Source organism: Tachyglossus aculeatus, chromosome 11 (genome assembly GCF_015852505.1).
Source record: "Tachyglossus aculeatus isolate mTacAcu1 chromosome 11, mTacAcu1.pri, whole genome shotgun sequence".
NCBI lineage: Eukaryota > Metazoa > Chordata > Mammalia > Monotremata > Tachyglossidae > Tachyglossus > Tachyglossus aculeatus.
Window position 1 is genome coordinate 33,389,274 of NC_052076.1, and position 21,115 is coordinate 33,410,388.

Below are 21,115 nucleotides of genomic sequence, written 5' to 3' on the forward strand. Positions count from 1 at the left end.
ATTGAGCGCTTACTGTGTGCAGAGCACTGTATTAAGCGCTTGGGAAGTCCAAGTTGGCAACATACAGAGATGGTCCCTACCCAACAGCGGGCTCACAGTCTAGAAGGGGGAAACAGAGAACAGAACGAAACATATTAACAAAATAAAATAAATAGAATAAATATGTACAAATAAAATAAATAAATGGAGTAATAAATACGTACAAACATATATACATATATACAGGTGCTGTGGGGAGGGGGAAGGAGGTAAGAGCCTGTTACCTCATCTCTAAAATGGGGATGAAGACTGTGAGCCCCACGTGGGACATCCTGATCACCTTGTATCCCCCCAGCGCTTAGAACAGTGCTTTGCACAGAGTAAGCGCTTAACAAACGCCTTCATTATTATTATTATTGAGAAGTAGCGTAGCCTCATTCATTCATTTTCATTCAATCGTATTTATTGAGTGCTTACTGTGTGCAGAGCACTGGACTAAGCGCTTGGGAAGTACAAGTTGGCAACATCTAGAGACGGTCCCTACCCAACAGTGGGCTCACAGTCTAGAAGGGGGAGACAGACAACAAAACAAAACATATTAACAAAATAAAATAAATAGAATAAATATGCTTACTGTGTGCAGAGCACTGGACTAAGCGCTTGGGAAGTCCAAGTTGGCAACATCTAGAGACGGTCCCTACCCAACGGCGGGCTCACAGTCTAGAAGGGGGAGACAGACAACAAAACAGAACATATTAACAAAATAAAATAAATAGAATAAATATGTACAAATAAAATAAATAGAGTAATAAATACGTACAAACATGTATACATATATACAGGTGCTGTGGGGAGGGGAAGGAGATAAGAGCCTGTTCTGTAAAATGGGGATGAAGACTGTGAGCCCCATGTGGGACATCCCGATCACCTTGTATCCCCCACAGCGCTTAGAACAGTGCTTTGCACATAGTAAGCGCTTGACAAATGCCATCATTATTATTATTACTATTCACTTCTCTGGGCCCCAGTTCCCACATCTGTAAAATGGGGATGAAGACCGTGAGCCCCACGTGGGACAACGTGATCACCTTGCATCCCCTCCAGCACTTAGAACAGTGCTTTGCACATAGTAAGCGCTTGACAAATGCCATCATTATTATTATTACTATTCACTTCTCTGGGCCCCAGTTCCCACATCCGTAAAATGGGGATGAAGACCGTGAGCCCCACGTGGGACGACGTGATCACCTTGCATCCCCTCCAGCGCTTAGAACAGTGCTTTGCACATAGTAAGCGCTTGACAAATGCCATCATTATTATTATTACTATTCACTTCTCTGGGCCCCAGTTCCCACATCTGTAAAATGGGGATGAAGACCGTGAGCCCCACGTGGGACAACGTGATCGCCTTGCATCCCCTCCAGCACTTAGAACAGTGCTTTGCACATAGTAAGCGCTTGACAAATGCCATCATTATTATTATTACTATTCACTTCTCTGGGCCCCAGTTCCCACATCTGTAAAACGGGGATGAAGACCGTGAGCCCCACGTGGGACAACGTGATCACCTTGCATCCCCTCCAGCGCTTAGAACAGTGCTTTGCACATAGTAAGCGTCTACTATAGAATTTATTGTAAGTAAGTTGCCCCTGGCCCTGTCAATGAGTTACCAGGAGTCCGGCCAAGTGACCGGCCTCTCCTGGCTGTAGGAGTTGAAGGCACAGGGCCGGAACGCTGACCGGAGCGTGCTGCGGATTCCCAAGGACACCCTGACCCTCTCTCCTCTACTGGCCCTTCAATCAATCAATCAATCAATCGTATTTACTGAGCGCTTACTGTGTTCAGAGCACTGGACTAAGCGCTTGGGAAGTCCAAGTTGGCAACATCTAGAGACAGTCCCTACCCAACAGTGGGCTCACAGTCTTCGGCCCCCTCTTCCCCCGGAGAAGGGACAAAGTCTCCAATCCCGACCCCATTCCCCGCGGGGGCCCGAGGACCCTTGTTGGAGAGAGCTCGAGGACGCTCAGGGTTGGAGAGGAAACTGAGGCACGAAGCGGGCCTTCCCCAGGCAGGAATCTCCCTTTTGAGGCGGGGAGCCGGGAGTGGACGGTGCCATATTCCTGCTCTTGAGTTGCTCGTACTAGCCCCAGTGCCCGTGGCTCTAGCCCCGCATCCGGGGCAAATAACGGTGGCATCCATTGAGCGCTTACTATGTGCCAGGCACTGCACTAAGCGCTGGGGTGGTTATAAACCAGAGAAGCAGTGTGGCTCAGTGGAAAGAGCCCGGGCTGGGGAGCCAGAGGTCCTGGATTCTAATCCCGGCTCTGCCACTTGTCAGCTGTGGGACCTTGGGCAAGTCACTTAACTTCTAGACTGTAAACCCACTGTTGGGTAGGGACCGTCTCTATATGTTGCCAACTTGGACTTCCCAAGCGCTTAGTCCAGTGCTCTGCACACAGTAAACGCTCAATAAATACGATTGATTGATCCTCTGGGCTTCAGTTCCCTCATCTGTCAAATGGGGATGAAGACTGTGAGCCCCACGTGGGACAACCTGATCACCTTGTATCCCCCCCCCAGCGCTTAGAACAGTGCTTTGCACATAGTAAGCGCTTAACAAATGCTATTATTATTATTAATCCCAGATCCTCCACTTGTCAGCTGTGTGACTTTGGGCAAGTCACAACTTCTCTGGGCCTCAGTTCCCTCATCTGTCAAATGGGGATGAAGACTGCGAGCCCCACATGGGACAACCTGATTACCTTGTATCCCCCCCCAGTGCTTAGAACAGTGCTTTGCACATAGTAAGCGCTTAACAAATGCTATTATTATTATTATTAATCCCAGATCCACCACTTGTCAGCTGTGTGACTTTGGGCAAGTCACTTCACTTCTCTGGGCCTCAGTTCCCTCATCTGTAAAATGGGAATGAGGACTGTGAGTCCCACGTGGGACAACCTGATTGCTTTGTATCTACCCCAGCGCTTAGAACAGTGCTTGGCACATAGTAAGCGCTTAGCAAATGCCAACATTTTTATTATTATTATTACAAACAAATCGGGTGGGACAAAATCCCTGTCCCACGTGGGGTTTCCAGTCTCGATCCCCACTTTCCAGATGATGGAACTGAGGCCCAGGGAAGTGAAGGGACTCTCCCGGGGTCACACAGCTGACAGGTGAGCCCGTTGAAGGCAGGGATGGTCCCCTTTTGTTCCTGAATTGTACTTGCCAAGCGCTTAGTCCAGTGCTCTGCACACAGTAAGCGCTCAATCGACACGATTGATTGAATGAATGAACGAGTGGCAGAGGCAGGATTAGAACCCAGGACATTTTAAGCCCCAGGCCCCAGTGCTCTGCACACAGTCAGCGCTCAATCAATATGATTGATTGGATGAATGAACGAGGGGCAGAGGCGGGATTAGAACCCAGGACATTTTAAGCCCCAGGCCCCAGTGCTCTGCACAGAGTCAGCGCTCAATCAATACAATTGATTGAGTAAATGAATGAGTGGCAGAGGCAGAATTAGAACCCAGGACATTTTAGGCCCCAGGCCCCAGTGCTCTGCGCACAGTCAGCGCTCAATCAATACAATTGATTGAGTGAATGAATGAGTGGCAGAGGCAGGATTAGAACCCAGGACTTTTTAGGCCCCAGTGCTCTGTGCACAGTCAGCGCTCAATCAATATGATTGATTGGATGAATGAATGAGGGGCAGAGGAGGGATTAGAACCCAGGACATTTTAAGCCCCAGGCCCCAATGCTTTGCACACAGTCAGCGCTCAATCAATACGATTGATTGAGTGAATGAACGAGTGGCAGAGTCGGGATTAGAACCCAGGACTTTTTAAGCCCCAGTGCTCTGCGCATAGTCAGGGCTCAATCAATACGATTGATTGGATGGATGAACAAGTGGCAGAGGCAGGATTAGAACCCAGGACTTTTTAGACCCCAGGCCCCAGTGCTCTGCGCACAGTCAGGGCTGAATCAATACGATTGATTGGATGGATGAACAAGTGGCAGAGGCGGAATTAGAACCCAGGACTTTTTAAAAAGCCCCAGTGCTCTGCGCATAGTCAGGGCTCAATCAATACGATTGATTGAATGGATGAACAAGTGGCAGAGGCGAGATTAGAACCCAGGACATCATAAGCCCCAGGCCCCAGTGCTCTGCACACAGTAAGCGCTCGATCAATGCAGTTGAATGAATGAATAATAATAATAATAACGTTGGCATTTATTAAGCGCTTACTCTGTGCAAAGCACTGTTCTAATTGCTGGGGGGGATACAAGGTGATCAGGTTGTCCCACGTGGGGCTTGCAGTCTCCATCCCCATTTTCCAGATGAGGGAACTGAGGCCCAGAGAAGTGAAGTCTTCTAGACTGTGAGCCCACAGTTGGGTAGGAACCATCTCTATATGTTGCCAACTTGTACTTCCCAAGCGCTTAGTACAGTGCTCTGCACACAGTAAGCGCTCAATAAATACGATCGAATGATTGAATGAATGAAGTGACCTACCCAAGTTCACACAGCAGACAAGTGGCGGAGGTGGGATTAGAACCCACAACCTCTGACTCCCAAGCCCGGGCATAGGCAGGGCTCAATTAATATGACTGATTGGATGGATGACCGAGTGGTAGAGGCGGAATTAGAACCCACGACCTCTGACTCCCAAGCCTGGGCATAGTCAGGGCTCAATCAATATGACTGATTGGATGGATGACCGAGTGGCAGAGGCGGGATTAGAACCCATGACCTCTGACTCCCAAGCCCGGACATAATCAGGGCTCAATCAATCCCACTGATTGGATGGATGACCGAGTGGCAGAGGCAGGATTAGAACCCACGACCTCTGACTCCCAAGCCTGGGCATAGTCAGGGCTCAATCAATATGACTGATTAATAATAATAATGGCATTTATTAAGCGCTTACTATGTGCAAAGCACTGTTCTAAGCACTGGGGAGGTGACAGGGTGATCAGGTTGTCCCACGGGGGGCTCCCAGTCTTAATCTCCATTTTCCAGATGAGGTAACTGAGGCCCAGAGAAGTGAAGTGACTTGCCCAAAATCACACAGCTGACAATTGGCGGAGCCAGGATTCGAACCCATGACCTCTGACTCCAAAGCCCGGACTCTTTCCACTGAGCCCCGCTGCTTCTCTGGATGGATGACCGAGTGGCAGAGGCGGGATTAGAATCCAGGGCTTTTTAGGCCCCAGGCCCGGGCCTATCCGTGCTGGCAAAGCGAGGCCCAGAGGGGACTCAGGAGTCCCCGGGGGCTTCGCGGCCTCCATAATAATAATAATAATAATGGTATTTATTAAGCGCTTACTATGTTCTAGACTGTGAGCTCACTGTTGGGTAGGGACCGTCTCTCTATGTTGCCAACTTGTACATCCCAAGTGCTTAGCACAGTGCTCTGCACACAGCAAGCGCTCAATAAATATGATTGAATGAATGAATGAATGCAAGGCACTGTTCTAAGCGACTCTGAGCCCGCTGTTGGGCAGGGACCGTCTCTCTATGTTGCCAACTTGTATTTCCCAAGCGCTTAGTCCAGTGCTCTGCACACAGTAAGCGCTCAATAAATGTGATTGAATGAATGAATGAATGAATGAATGAATGCAAGGCACTGTTCTAAGCGACTGTGAGCCCACTGTTGGGCAGGGACCGTCTCTCTATGTTGCCAACTTGTACTTCCCAAGCGCTTAGTCCAGTGCTCTGCACACAGTAAGTGCTCAATAAGTACGATTGAATGAATGAATGAATGAATGCAAGGCACTGTTCTAAGCGACTGTGAGCCCACTGTTGGGTAGGGACCGTCTCTCTATGTTGCCAACTTGTACTTCCCAAGCGCTTAGTCCAGTGCTCTGCACACAGTAAGTGCTCAATAAGTACGATTGAATGAATGAATGAATGAATGCAAGGCACTGTTCTAAGCGACTGTGAGCCCACTGTTGGGTAGGGACCGTCTCTCTATGTTGCCAACTTGTACTTCCCAAGCGCTTAGCCCAGTGCTCTGCACACAGTAAGCGCTCAATAAATACGATGGAATGAATGAATGAATGAATGCAAGGCACTGTTCTAAGCGACTGTGAGCCCACTGTTGGGTAGGGACCCTCTCTCTCTGTTGCCAACTTGTACTTCCCAAGCGCTTAGCCCAGTGCTCTGCACACAGTAAGCGCTCAATAAATACGATTGAATGAATGAATGAATGAATGCAAGGCACTGTTCTAAGCGACTGTGAGCCCACTGTTGGGTAGGGACCGTCTCTCTATGTTGCCAACTTGTACTTCCCAAGCGCTTAGTCCAGTGCTCTGCACACAGTAAGCGCTCAATAAATACGATGGAATGAATGAATGAATGAATGCAAGGCACTGTTCTAAGCGACTGTGAGCCCACTGTTGGGTAGGGACCCTCTCTCTCTGTTGCCAACTTGTACTTCCCAAGCGCTTAGCCCAGTGCTCTGCACACAGTAAGCGCTCAATAAATACGATTGAATGAATGAATGAATGAATGCAAGGCACTGTTCTAAGCGACTGTGAGCCCACTGTTGGGTAGGGACCACCCCTATATGTTGCCAACTTGTACTTCCCAAGCGCTTAGTCCAGTGCTCTGCACACAGTAAGCGCTCAATAAATGTGATTGAATGAATGAATGAATGAATGCAAGGCACTGTTCTAAGCGACTGTGAGCCCACTGTTGGGTAGGGACCGTCTCTCTATGTTGCCAACTTGTACTTCCCAAGCGCTTAGTCCAGTGCTCTGCACACAGTAAGCGCTCAATAAATACAATTGAATGAATGAATGAATGCAAGGCACTGTTCTAAGCGCCTATGAGCCCACTGTTGGGTAGGGACCGTCTCTCTATGTTGCCAACTTGTACTTCCCAAGCGCTTAGTCCAGTGCTCTGCACACAGTAAGCGCTCAATAAGTACGATTGAATGAATGAAAGGTGATGAGGTTGTCCCCCGGGGGGCTCCCAGTCTTCATCCTCATTTTCCAGATGAGGGAACTGAGGCCCAGAGAATAATAATAATAATAATAATAATAATAATAATAATAATAATAATAATAATAATAATAATAATGATGGCATTTATGAAGCGCTTCCTACGTGCAAAGCACTGTTCTAAGCGCTGGGGAGGTGACGAGGTGATCAGGTTGTCCCACGGCAGGGGCTCACAGTCAATCCCCATTTTACAGATGAGGGAACTGAGGCCCAGAGAATAATAATAATAATAATAATGGCATTTATGAAGTGCTTACTATGTGCAAAGCACCGTTCTAAGCGCTGGGGAGGTTACAAGGTGATCCGGTTGTCCCACGGGGGGCTCCCAGTCTTCATCCCCATTTTCCAGCTGAGGGAACTGAGGCCCAGAGAATAATAATAATAATGATGATGGCATTTATGAAGTGTTTACTATGTGCAAAGCACCGTTCTAAGCGCTGGGGAGGTGACGAGGTGATCAGGTTGTCCCACGGGGGGCTCCCAGTCTTCATCCCCATTTTACAGATGAGGGAACTGAGGCCTAGAGAATAATAATAATAATGATGGCATTTATGAAGCGATTACTATGTGCAAAGCACCGTTCTAAGCGCTGGGGAGGTGACAAGGTGATCCGGTTGTCCCACGGGGTGCTGCCGGTCTTCATCCCCATTTTACAGATGAGGGAACCGAGGCCCAGATAATAATAATAATAATAATAATAATAATAATAATAATAATAATAATAATGGCATTTATGAAGCGCTTACTATGTGCAAAGCACCGTTCTAAGCGCTGGGGAGGTTACAAGGTGATCAGTTTGTCCCACGGGCGGCTCCCAGTCTTCATTCCCATTTTCCAGATGAGGGAACTGAAGCCCAGAGAATAATAATAATAATGCTGGCATTTATGAAGTGCTTACTACGTGCAAAGCACCGTTCTGAGCGCTGGGGAGGTGACGAGGTGATCAGGTTGTCCCACAGTGGGCTCACAGTCTTCATCCCCATTTTCCAGATGAGGGAACTGAGGCCCAGAGAATAATAATAATAATGCTGGCATTTATGAAGTGCTTACTACGTGCAAAGCACTGTTCTGAGCGCTGGGGAGGTGACGAGGTGATCAGGTTGTCCCACAGGGGGCTCACAGTCTTCATCCCCATTTTCCAGATGAGGGAACTGAGGCCCAGAGAATAATAATAATAATGATGGCATTTATGAAGCGCTTACTATGTGCAAAGCACTGCTCTAAGCGCTGGGGAGGTTACAAGGTGATGAGGTTGTCCCGCGGGGTGCTCACAGTCTTCATCCCCATTTTCCAGCTGAGGGAACTGAGGCCCAGAGAATAATAATAATAATAATAATAATAATAATAATAATAATAATAATAGCACTTATGAAGTGTTTACTATGTGCAAAGCACCGTTCTAAGCGCTGGGGAGGTGACGAGGTGATCAGGTTGTCCCACGGGGGGCTCACAGTCTTCATCCCCATTTTACAGATGAGGGAACTGAGGCCCAGAGAATAATAATAATAATGGCATTTATGAAGCGCTTACTATGTGCAAAGCACTGTTCTAAGCGCTGGGGAGGTTACAAGGTGATCCGGTTGTCCCACGGGGGGCTCCCAGTCTTCATCCCCATTTTCCAGATGAGGGAACTGAGGCCCAGATAATAATAATAATAATAATAGTAATAATAATAATAATAATAATGGCATTTATGAAGCACTTACTATGTGCAAAGCACCGTTCTAAGTGCTGGGGAGGTTACAAGGTGATCAGGTTGTCCCGCGGGGGGCTCCCAGTCTTCATCCCCATTTTACAGATGAGGGAACTGAGGCCCAGAGAATAATAACAATAATAATGATGGCATTTATTTAGCGCTTACTATGTGCAAAGCACCGTTCTAAGCGCTGGGGAGGTGACAAGGTGATGAGGTTGTCCCACGGGGGGCTCACAGTCTTCACCCTCATTCTCCAGCTGAGGAAACTGAGGCCCAGAGAATAATAATAATAATGATGATGGCATTTATGAAGCGCTTCCTACGTGCAAAGCACCGTTCTAAGCGCCGGGGAGGTGACGAGGTGATGAGGTTGTCCCGCGGGGGGCTCCCAGTCTTCATTCCCATTTTACAGATGAGGAAACTGAGGCCCAGAGAATGATAATAATAATAATGATGGCATTTATTTAGCGCTTACTATGTGCAAAGCACCGTTCTAAGCGCTGGGGAGGTGACAAGGTGATGAGGTTGTCCCACGGGGGGCTCACAGTCTTCACCCTCATTTTCCAGATGAGGAAACTGAGGCCCAGAGAATAATAATAATAATGATGATGGCATTTATGAAGCGCTTCCTACGTGCAAAGCACCGTTCTAAGCGCCGGGGAGGTGACGAGGTGATGAGGTTGTCCCACGGGGGGCTCACAGTCTTCATCCTCATTTTCCAGCTGAGGAAACTGAGGCCCAGAGAATAATAATAATAATGATGATGGCATTTATGAAGCGCTTCCTACGTGCAAAGCACCGTTCTAAGCGCCGGGGAGGTGACGAGGTGATGAGGTTGTCCCACGGGGGGCTCCCAGTCTTCATCCCCATTTTCCAGATGAGGAAACTGAGGCCCAGAGAATGATAATAATAATGATGATGGCATTTATGAAGCGCTTACTACGTGCAAAGCACCGTTCTAAGCGCTGGGGAGGTGACGAGGTGATCAAGTTGTCCCACGGGGGGCTCCCAGTCTTCATCCCCATTTTCCAGATGAGGGAACTGAGGCCCAGAGAATAATAATAATAATCTGAAGCGCTTCCTACGTGCAAAGCACCGTTCTAAGCGCCGGGGAGGTGACAAGGTGATGAGGTTGTCCCCCGGGGGGGGCTCCCAGCCTTCATCCCCATTCGACAGATGAGGGAACTGAGGGCCAGGGAAGTGAAGCGACTCGCCCAAAGTCCCCCAGCTGACAAGTGGCGGGATTTGAACCCAGGACCTCGGACTGCAAAGGGCTCTTTCTACTGAGCCACGCTGCTTCTCCCGGCAGCTGCGGAGGGGAAGGAGGGGGCCGGGCCCGCCTTGGGCGCCTCCCCTTCCTCCGCCCGGCCTGCTTCATTCAGTCCCTCGGATTTGTTGGGCGCTTATTGGGTGCCGAGCACTGTACTGAGCGCCTGCACTAAGCTGTCGTCGGTCCTTCGGCGGCCCCGAAGGGGCAGTGGCCCCCACCCAGGTAACCCCGGGGCCCTGGGTTCCAGTCCTGCCCGCCGCCCCTCCCCGACTCACCCGGGGGGCTTCCCGGAGGAGGGGGGCTTCTGTGTGTGTGTGTGTGTGTGTCTGAGTGTGTGTGACTGTGTCTTCGTGTATGTGTGTGTGTGTGTGTCTGCGTGTGTGACTGTGTCTGCGTGTGTGTCTGTCTCTGCGTGTGTGTGTCTGTGTCTGTGTGTGTGACTGTGTCCGCGTGTGGGCCTGCCCCTGTGGATGTGTGAGTGTGTGTCCCTGAGTTGTGTGTGTCTGTGTGTGTAACTGTGTCTGTGTGTGTGTGTGTGTCTGTGTGGGTGTGTGTGTCTGCGAGTGTGACTGTCTCTGAGGATGTGTGTGTGGCTGTGTCTGCGTGTGTGTCTGTCTCTGAGTATGTGTGTCTGTGTCTGCGTGTGTGTCTGCGTATGTGTGTGTGACTGTGTCCGCGTGTGGGCCTGCCCCTGTGGATGTGTGTGACTGTGTCTGCGTGTGTGTCCCTGAGTTGTGTGTGTCTGCGTGTGTAACCGTGTCTGCGTGTGTGGGTCTGTGTGGGTGTGTGTCTGTGTCTGCGAGTGTGGCTGTCTCTGAGGATGTGTGACCGTGTCTGCGTGTGTGTCTGTCTCTGAGTATGTGTGTGGATCTGTGCGTGTGTGTCTGTCTCTGTGTGTGTGTGTGTCTGTGTCTGCGTGTGTGTCTGTGTATGTGTGTGTGACTGTGTCTGCGTGTGGGCCTGCCCCTGTGGATGTGTGTGACTGTGTCTGCGTGTGTGTCCCTGAGTTGTGTGTGTCTGCGTGTGTAACTGTGTCTGCGTGTGTGGGTCTGTGTGGGTGTGTGTCTGTGTCTGCGAGTGTGACTGTCTCTGAGGATGTGTGGCTGTGTCTGCGTGTGTGTCTGTCTCTGAGTATGTGTGTGGATCTGTGCGTGTGTGGCTGTCTCTGTGTGTGTGTGTCTGTGTCTGCGTGTGTGGCTGTGTATGTGTGTGTGACTGTGTCTGCGTGTGGGCCTGCCCCTGTGGATGTGTGTGACTGTGTCTGCGTGTGTGTCCCTGAGTTGTGTGTGTCTGCGTGTGTAACTGTGTCTGCGTGTGTGGGTCTGTGTGGGTGTGTGTCTGTGTCTGCGAGTGTGACTGTCTCTGAGGATGTGTGTGTGGCTGTGTCTGCGCGTGTGTCTGTCTCTGAGTATGCGTGTGGATCTGTGCGTGTGTGTCTGTCTCTGTGTGTGTGTCTGTCTCTGTGTGTGTGTCTGTGTCTGCGTGTGTGTGACTGTGTCTGCGTGTGGGCCTGCCCCTGTGGATGTGTGTGACTGTGTCTGCGTGTGTGTCCCTGAGTTGTGTGTGTCTGCGTGTGTAACCGTGTCTGCGTGTGTGGGTCTGTGTGGGTGTGTGTCTGTGTCTGCGAGTGTGGCTGTCTCTGAGGATGTGTGTGTGGCTGTGTCTGCGCGTGTGTCTGTCTCTGAGTATGTGTGTGGATCTGTGCGTGTGTGTCTGTCTCTGTGTGTGTGTGTCTGTGTCTGCATGTGTGTCTGCGTATGTGTGTGTGTGACTGTGTCTGCGTGTGGGCCTGCCCCTGTGGATGTGTGTGACTGTGTCTGCGTGTGTGTCCCTGAGTTGTGTGTGTCTGTGTGTGTAACCGTGTCTGCGTGTGTGGGTCTGTGTGGGTGTGTGTCTGTGTCTGCGAGTGTGGCTGTCTCTGAGGATGTGTGTGTGGCTGTGTCTGCGCGTGTGTCTATCTCTGAGTATGTGTGTGGATCTGTGCGTGTGTGTCTGTCTCTGTGTGTGTGTGTCTGTGTCTGTGTCTGTGTGTGTGTCTGTGTATGTGTGTGTGACTGTGTCTGCGTGTGGGCCTGCCCCTGTGGATGTGTGTGACTGTGTCTGCGTGTGTGTCCCTGAGTTGTGTGTGTCTGTGTGTGTAACCGTGTCTGCGTGTGTGGGTCTGTGTGGGTGTGTGTCTGTGTCTGCGAGTGTGGCTGTCTCTGAGGGTGTGTGTGTGTGGCTGTGTCTGCGCGTGTGTCTGTCTCTGAGTATGTGTGTGGATCTGTGCGTGTGTGTCTGTCTCTGTGTGTGTGTCTGTCTCTGTGTGTGTGTCTGTGTCTGCGTGTGTGTGACTGTGTCTGCGTGTGGGCCTGCCCCTGTGGATGTGTGTGACTGTGTCTGCGTGTGTGTCCCTGAGTTGTGTGTGTCTGTGTGTGTAATTGTGTCTGCGTGTGTGGGTCTGTGTGGGTGTGTGTCTGTGTCTGCGAGTGTGACTGTCTCTGAGGATGTGTGGCTGTGTCTGCGTGTGTGTCTGTCTCTGAGTATGTGTGTGGATCTGTGCGTGTGTGGCTGTCTCTGTGTGTGTGTGTGTGTCTGTGTCTGCGTATGTGTGTGTGTGACTGTGTCTGCGTGTGGGCCTGCCCCTGTGGATGTGTGTGACTGTGTCTGCGTGTGTGTCCCTGAGTTGTGTGTGTCTGCGTGTGTAACTGTGTCTGCGTGTGTGGGTCTGTGTGGGTGTGTGTCTGTGTCTGCGAGTGTGGCTGTCTCTGAGGATGTGTGTGTGACCGTGTCTGCGTGTGTGTCTGTCTCTGAGTATGTGTGTGGATCTGTGCGTGTGTGTCTGTCTCTGTGTGTGTGTGTGTGTCTGTGTCTGCGTGTGTGTGTATGTGTGTGTGACTGTGTCTGCGTGTGGGCCTGCCCCTGTGGATATGTGTGACTGTGTCTGCGTGTGTGTCCCTGAGTTGTGTGTGTCTGCGTGTGTAACCGTGTCTGCGTGTGTGGGTCTGTGTGGGTGTGTGTCTGTGTCTGCGAGTGTGGCTGTCTCTGAGGATGTGTGTGTGACCGTGTCTGCGTGTGTGTCTGTCTCTGAGTATGTGTGTGGATCTGTGCGTGTCTGTGTCTGCGTGTGTGTCTGTGTATGTGTGTGTGACTGTGTCTGCGTGTGGGCCTGCCCCTGTGGATGTGTGTGACTGTGTCTGCGTGTGTGTCCCTGAGTTGTGTGTGTCTGCGTGTGTAACTGTGTCTGCGTGTGTGGGTCTGTGTGGGTGTGTGTCTGTGTCTGCGAGTGTGGCTGTCTCTGAGGATGTGTGTGTGACCGTGTCTGCGTGTGTGTCTGTCTCTGAGTATGTGTGTGGATCTGTGCGTGTGTGTCTGTCTCTGTGTGTGTGTGTGTCTGTGTCTGCGTGTGTGTCTGTGTATGTGTGTGTGACTGTGTCTGCGTGTGGGCCTGCCCCTGTGGATATGTGTGACTGTGTCTGCGTGTGTGTCCCTGAGTTGTGTGTGTCTGCGTGTGTAACCGTGTCTGCGTGTGTGGGTCTGTGTGGGTGTGTGTCTGTGTCTGCGAGTGTGGCTGTCTCTGAGGATGTGTGTGTGACCGTGTCTGCGTGTGTGTCTGTCTCTGAGTATGTGTGTGGATCTGTGCGTGTCTGTGTCTGCGTGTGTTTCTGTGTATGTGTGTGTGACTGTGTCTGCGTGTGGGCCTGCCCCTGTGGATGTGTGTGACTGTGTCTGCGTGTGTGTCCCTGAGTTGTGTGTGTCTGCGTGTGTAACTGTGTCTGCGTGTGTGGGTCTGTGTGGGTGTGTGTCTGTGTCTGCGAGTGTGGCTGTCTCTGAGGATGTGTGTGTGGCTGTGTCTGCGTGTGTGTCTGTCTCTGAGTATGTGTGTGGATCTGTGCGTGTGTGTCTGTCTCTGTGTGTGTGTGTGTCTGTGTCTGCGTGTGTGTCTGTGTATGTGTGTGTGACTGTGTCTGCGTGTGGGCCTGCCCCTGTGGATATGTGTGACTGTGTCTGCGTGTGTGTCCCTGAGTTGTGTGTGTCTGCGTGTGTAACCGTGTCTGCGTGTGTGGGTCTGTGTGGGTGTGTATCTGTGTCTGCGAGTGTGGCTGTCTCTGAGGATGTGTGTGTGACCGTGTCTGCGTGTGTGTCTGTCTCTGAGTATGTGTGTGGATCTGTGCGTGTCTGTGTCTGCGTGTGTGTCTGTGTATGTGTGTGTGACTGTGTCTGCGTGTGGGCCTGCCCCTGTGGATGTGTGTGACTGTGTCTGCGTGTGTGTCCCTGAGTTGTGTGTGTCTGCGTGTGTAACTGTGTCTGCGTGTGTGGGTCTGTGTGGGTGTGTGTCTGTGTCTGCAAGTGTGACTGTCTCTGAGGATGTGTGTGTGGCTGTGTCTGCGCGTGTGTCTGTCTCTGAGTATGTGTGTGGATCTGTGCGTGTGTGTCTGTCTCTGTGTGTGTGTGTCTGTGTCTGCATGTGTGTCTGCGTATGTGTGTGTGTGACTGTGTCTGCGTGTGGGCCTGCCCCTGTGGATGTGTGTGACTGTGTCTGCGTGTGTGTCCCTGAGTTGTGTGTGTCTGTGTGTGTAACCGTGTCTGCGTGTGTGGGTCTGTGTGGGTGTGTGTCTGTGTCTGCGAGTGTGGCTGTCTCTGAGGGTGTGTGTGTGTGGCTGTGTCTGCGCGTGTGTCTGTCTCTGAGTATGTGTGTGGATCTGTGCGTGTGTGTCTGTCTCTGTGTGTGTGTCTGTCTCTGTGTGTGTGTCTGTGTCTGCGTGTGTGTGACTGTGTCTGCGTGTGGGCCTGCCCCTGTGGATGTGTGTGACTGTGTCTGCGTGTGTGTCCCTGAGTTGTGTGTGTCTGCGTGTGTAACCGTGTCTGCGTGTGTGGGTCTGTGTGGGTGTGTGTCTGTGTCTGCGAGTGTGACTGTCTCTGAGGATGTGTGGCTGTGTCTGCGTGTGTGTCTGTCTCTGAGTATGTGTGTGGATCTGTGCGTGTGTGGCTGTCTCTGTGTGTGTGTGTGTCTGTGTCTGCGTGTGTGTCTGTGTATGTGTGTGTGACTGTGTCCGCGTGTGGGCCTGCCCCTGTGGATGTGTGTGACTGTGTCTGCGTGTGTGTCCCTGAGTTGTGTGTGTCTGTGTGTGTAACCGTGTCTGCGTGTGTGGGTCTGTGTGGGTGTGTGTCTGTGTCTGCGAGTGTGGCTGTCTCTGAGGATGTGTGTGTGACCGTGTCTGCGTGTGTGTCTGTCTCTGAGTATGTGTGTGGATCTGTGCGTGTGTGTCTGTCTCTGTGTGTGTGTGTGTCTGTGTCTGCGTGTGTGTCTGTGTATGTGTGTGTGACTGTGTCTGCGTGTGGGCCTGCCCCTGTGGATGTGTGTGACTGTGTCTGCGTGTGTGTCCCTGAGTTGTGTGTGTCTGTGTGTGTGACTGTGTCTGCGTGTGTGTCTTTGTGTGTGTGTGTGTCTGTGTCCGCGTGTGACTGTATCTGCGTGTGTGTCTGTCTCTGTGTATGTGTGTGTGACTGTGTCTGCGTGGGTCTCTGTGTATGTGTGTGGCTGTGTCTGCGTGTGTCCCTGAGTATGTGTGTGTGGCTGTGTCTGCGTGTGTGGCTGTGTCTGCGTGTGTGACTGTGTCTGCGTGTGTGTGTCTGTCTCTGAGTGTGTGTGTGTGTCTGTGCGTGTGTGTCTGTCTCTGTATATGTGTGTGGCTGTGCCTGCGTGTGTCCCTGAGTATGTGTGTGTGTGCGTGTGTGACTGTGCGTGTGTGTGTCTGTCTCCGAGTGTGTGTGTCTGTGTCTCCGTGTGTGTCTGTGCGTGTGTGGCTGTGTCTGCCTCTGAGTGTGTGTGTGTGTGTCTGCGTGTGTGACTGTGTGTGTGCATGTCTGTGTAGGTGCGTCTGTGTGTGTGACTGTGTTTATGTGTTTGTGTCTGGGTGTGTGTGACTGTGTGTCTGGGTGTGCCTGTGTCTGTGTGTCTATGTGTGTATGTCCGTGTGCCTTTGTGTCAGTGTTTGTGTGTCCGGGAAGTGAGCGCCCCGCTACTTTCTGACGTGGCCCGGGACCGGGGCGGGGGTGTGTGTGTGTCTGTGTGTGTGTCTGTGTCTGTGTGTCTCTGTGCGTCTGTCTGTGTATGTCTGTGTCTGTGCGCCTGTGTGTCTGTGTGTATGTTTGTGTCTGTGTTTGTGTGTGTGTATCTGTGTCTGTGTGTATGTTTGTTTGTGTGGCTGTGTGTTTGTGTGATTGTGTCTGTGTGTGTTTGTGTATCTGTGTCTGTGTGTATGTTTGTGTGTTTGTGTTTGTGTGTGTCTGTGTGTGTTTGTGTGTCTGTATACCAGTGTTTGTGTGTGTGTCTGTCTGTGTTTGTGTGTCTGCGTATCAGTGTTTGTGTGTGTGTGTCTGTGTGTGTGTCAGTGTTTGCGCGTGTGCGTTTGTGTGTCGAGGAAGTGAGCGCTCCGCTACTTTCCGACGTGGCCCGGGACCGGGGCGGGGGCGGGTGTGTGCGTGTGTGTGTCTGCGTCTGTGTGTCTCTGTGTGTGTGTGTGTGTCTGTCTGTGTGTGTCTCTGTGTGTGTGTTTGTGTATCAGTGTTTGTGTGTGTGTGCTTGTGTGTCTGTGTATCAGTGTTTGTGCGTGTCTGTGTGTGTTTGTGTGTCTGGGTATCAGTGTTTGCATGTGTGTCTGTGTGTGTGTGTGTCTGTGTGTCTGGGTATCAGTGTTTGCATGTGTGTCTGTGTGTGTGTGTCTGTGTGTCTGGGTATCAGTGTTTGCAAGTGTGTCTGTGTGTGTGTGTGTGTCTGTGTATCAGTGTTTGTGCGTGTCTGTGTGTCTGTGTATCAGTGTTTGCATGTGTGTCTGTGTGTGTGTGTGTCAGTGTTTACGTACGTGTGTGTTTTTGTGTCGAGGAAGTGAGCGGTCCGGCTACTTTCCGACGTGGCCCGGGGCGGGATTGGGTGTGTGCGTGTGTGTGTGTGTGTGTCTGCGTGTGTGTGTCTCTGTGTGTCCGTGCGTCTGTCTGTGTGTGTCTCTGTGTGTGTGTGTGTGTTAGTGTTTCAGTGTCTGTGTGTGTGTCTGTGTGCTTTTGTGTGTCTTTGTATCCGTGCTTCTGCGTGTCTGTGTGTGTGTTTGTGTGTCTGTGTATCAGTGTTTGCATGTGTGTCTGTGTATCGGTGTTTGCATGTGTGTCTGTGTGTCTGTGTATCAGTGTTTGTGCGTGTCTGTGTGTGTTTGTGTGTCTGTGTATCAGTGTATCAGTGTTTACGTGTGTCAGTGTTTACGTGTGTGTTTGTGTGTCGAGGAAGTGAGCGGTCCGCTACTTTCCGACGTGTCCCGGGGCGGGGGCCGCATTCTGGCCCCGTTAGGTCACACCCGGCCGTGACTCAGGCCCCTGGGGACACACACACACACACACACACACACACACACACACACACACACACACACCCCACACTCCACCCCCTCTAGGCATTCACCCAGTACCCCACGCACAGCATCACTCACGAGGCAAGGCCTGTGCCCAACCCAGTTGTGTGCCCCTTGTTGGGTCGGGACCGTCTCCATCTGTTGCCAACTTGTCCTTCCCAAGCGCTCAGTCCAGTGCTCTGCACACAGTCGGCGCTCAATAAATACCATGGAATGAATGAGCTGGTGGCCACCTCAGTGCTTAGTACAGCGCCTGGCACGGAGAAATAATAAATAATGTTGGTATCTGTGAAGCGCTTACTACGTGCCAAGCACTGTTCTAAGCGCTGGGGTTAGTGCAGCGCCTGGCACAGAGTAATAATAAATAATGCTGGTATCTGTTAAGCGCTTACTATGTGCCAAGCACTGTTCTAAGCGCTGGCGCTTAGAACAGTGCTTGGCACATAGTAAGCGCTTAATAAATGCCATTATTATTATTATTATTATGAAAAGCAGCGTGGCTCAGCGGCAAGAGCCCCGGCTTTGGAGTCGGAGGTCATGGGTTCAAATCCCGGCTGCGCCAATCATCAGCTGTGTGACTTTGGGAAAGTCACTTCACTTTTCTGGGCCTCGGTGACCTCATCTGTAAAATGGGGATAAAGACCGTGAACCCCCCCGTGGGACAACCTGATCACCTTGTAACCTCCCCAGCGCTTAGAACGGTGCTTTGCACATAGTAAGCGCTTAATAAATGCCATCATCATTATTATTATTATTCTCTGGGCCTCAGTTCCCTCACCTGTAAAATGGGGATTAAGACTGTGAGCCCCCAGTGGGACAACCTGATCACCTTGTAACCTCCCCAGTGCTTAGAACGGTGCTTTGCACATAGTAAGCGCTTAATAAATGCCATCATTATTATTATTATTATTATTCTCTGGGCCTCAGTTCCCTCACCTGTAAAATGGGGATTAAGACTGTGAGCCCCCAGTGGGACAACCTGATCACCTTGTAACCTCCCCTGTGCTTAGAACGGTGCTTTGCACATAGTAAGCGCTTAATAAATGCCATTATTATTATTATTATTATAAATGTGTACAAGTAAAATAGAGTAACAAATCTGTACAATCTTCTAGACTGTGAGCCCACTGTTGGGTAGGGACCGTCTCCATATGTTCCCAACTTGGACTTCCCAAGCGCTTAGTACAGTGCTCTGCGCACAGTAAGTGCTCAATAAATACGACTGACTGAATGAATGCAAATATATATATATATATATATATATATATACATACAAAACACACACACACTGCCAGAGTCTCACCAACTCTACAAAATAATACTCATGATGGTATTTGCTAAGCACTTACTAGGTGCCAATCACTGTTCGAAGGGAGGGGAAGGAAGGGAGGAAAATGGAGGCTCAGTCTGGGAAGGCTTCTTGGAGGAGGTGAGCGCTCAGTATGTGTACAGTGTGTTGTGTAGAGTGTGTCTACGCGTGACTGTGTGTATGAATAACAATAACTGTGGCATTTGTGAAGCGCTTACTATGAGAAGCGGCGTGGCTTAGTGGTAAGAGCCTGGGCTAGGGCTCAGAGGTCGTGGATTCACGGGCTCTGAAGTCAGAGGTCATGGGTTCAAATCCCCGCTCCGCCAATTGTCTGCCGTGTGACTTTGGGCAAGTCACTTCACTTCTCTGAGCCTCAGTTCCCTCATCAGTACTTCCCAAGCGCTTAGTACAGTGCTCTGCACATAGTAAGCGCTCAATAAATACGATTGATGTTGATGACTGTGAACCCCCTGTGGGACAACCTGGGCATCTTGTAGAGAAGCAGCGTGGCTCAGTGGGGATGAGCCCGGGCTTTGGAGTCAGAGGTCATGGGTTCGAATCCCGGCTCCACCACATGTCTGCTGTGTGACCTTGGGCAAGTGACTTCACTTCTCTGAGCCTCAGTTCCCTCATCTGTAAAATGGAGATTGACTGTGAGCCCCATGTGGGACAACCTGATCACCTTGTATCCCCCCCAGCGCTTAGAACAGTGCTTTGCACATAGTAAGCGCTTAACAAATGCCATTATTATTATTATTATTATTATTATTGTAACCTCCCCAGTGCTTAGAACAGTGCTTTGCACATAGTAAGCGCTTAATAAATGCCATTATTATTATTCTCTGGGCCTCAGTTCCCTCATCTGGAAAATGGGGATCAAGCCTGTGAGCCCCACGGGGGACAACCTGATCACCTTGTAATAATCATGATAATAATAATTATAATAATGATGATGGCATTTGTTAAGCCATCGTGGCTCAGAGAGAAGCAGCGTGGCTCAGTGGAAAGAGCGCGGGCTTTGGAGTCAGAGGTCATGGGTTCGGATCCCGGCTCCGCCACATGTCTGCTGTGTGACCTTGGGCAAGTCACTTAACTTTTCGGAGCCTCAGTTACCTCATCTGTACAATGGGGATGATGACTGTGAGCCCCACGTGGGACAACCTGATCACCTTGTATCCCACGCGGGGGGCTCACAGTCTTAATCCCCATTTTCCAGATGAGGGAACCGAGGCCCAGAGAACTGAAGTGACTTGCCCACAGTCACCCAGCTGACAATTGGCGGAGCCGGGATTTGAACCCAGGACCTCGGACTCCAAATCCCGGGCTCTTTCCACTGAGCCACGCTGCTTCTCTACTTATTATTCTATTTATTTTGTTGATGATAGGCGTCTCCCCCTTCTAGGCTTTGAGCCCGCCGTCGGGTGGGGACCGTCTCTAGATGTTGCCGACTCGGACGTCCCAAGCGCTTAGCCCAGTGCTCCGCACGCAGTAAGCGCCCAATAAGTGCGACGGAAAGAATGAATGAATGTGTGGGTTCTGCTGGAACAAGCGGCTCCTTCTCCGGCCCGAAGAAAGGACATTTGTCCGCCGGGCCGGAGGGGCGGGTAAATTGAGGCTGCGGCTCTAACACAGGCCCCTTGTCCAGCCGGGACGGAGGGCGGGAGGGCTGAGGCCTCCCCAACTCTGCAATGATGTGGATGATATTTGTTGAGCGCTTACTATGTGCCAACCCCTGTACTAAGCGCTGGGGGACACGCAGGGCTCCTATCCTTGAGAAGCAGCGTGGCTCAGTGGAAAGAGCCCGGGCTTTGGAGTCAGAGGTCACGGGTTCGAATCCCGGCTCCGCCACGTGTCTGCTGTGTGACCTTGGCCAAGTCACTTAACTTCTCTGAGCCTCAGTTCCCTCATCTGTAAAGTGGGGATGAAGACTGTGAGCCCCACGGGGGACAACCTGATCGCTTTGTATCCCCCCAAGTGCTTAGAACAGTGCTTTGCACATAGTAAGCGCTTAACAAATGCCAACATTATTATTATTATTATCCCCTTCCCCATGGCACTTGTATATATTCCTACATATTTATTACTCTAGATGTTGCCGGCTTGTCCTTCCCAATCGATCAATCAATCAATCAGTCGTATTTATTGAGCGCTTACTGTGGGCAGAGCACTGGACTAAGCGCTTGGGAAGTACAAGCTGGCAACTGGAGCGCTTAGTCCAGTGCTCTGCCCACAGTAAGCGCTCAGTAAATACGATGGAAAGAATGAGTGGATGTGCGGGCTCTGTTGGGACCCCTCCTTTTTTCTTTGTCCATATAGTTGGCAACTGGAGCGCTTAGTCCAGTGCTCTGCCCACAGTAAGCGCTCAATAAATCTTACCTCCTTCCCTTCCCCACAGCACCTGTATATATGTATATATGTTTGTACATATTTATTACTCTATTTATTTATTTTACTTGTACATATCTATTCT

The 21,115-nt window shown here is 50.7% G+C and overlaps 1 protein-coding gene across 1 annotated transcript in view; it reads left to right on the plus strand.

Annotated features, from left to right (window-relative positions):
* The first annotated feature begins 10,091 nt into the window (after positions 1-10,091).
* Positions 10,092-21,115, plus strand: part of PHLDB1 (pleckstrin homology like domain family B member 1) — a 69,971-nt gene continuing 58,947 nt past the window's right edge. The window contains 1 exon segment of the mRNA XM_038753869.1: positions 10,092-10,176. The gene's annotated coding sequence lies outside the window, so the exon portion shown is untranslated.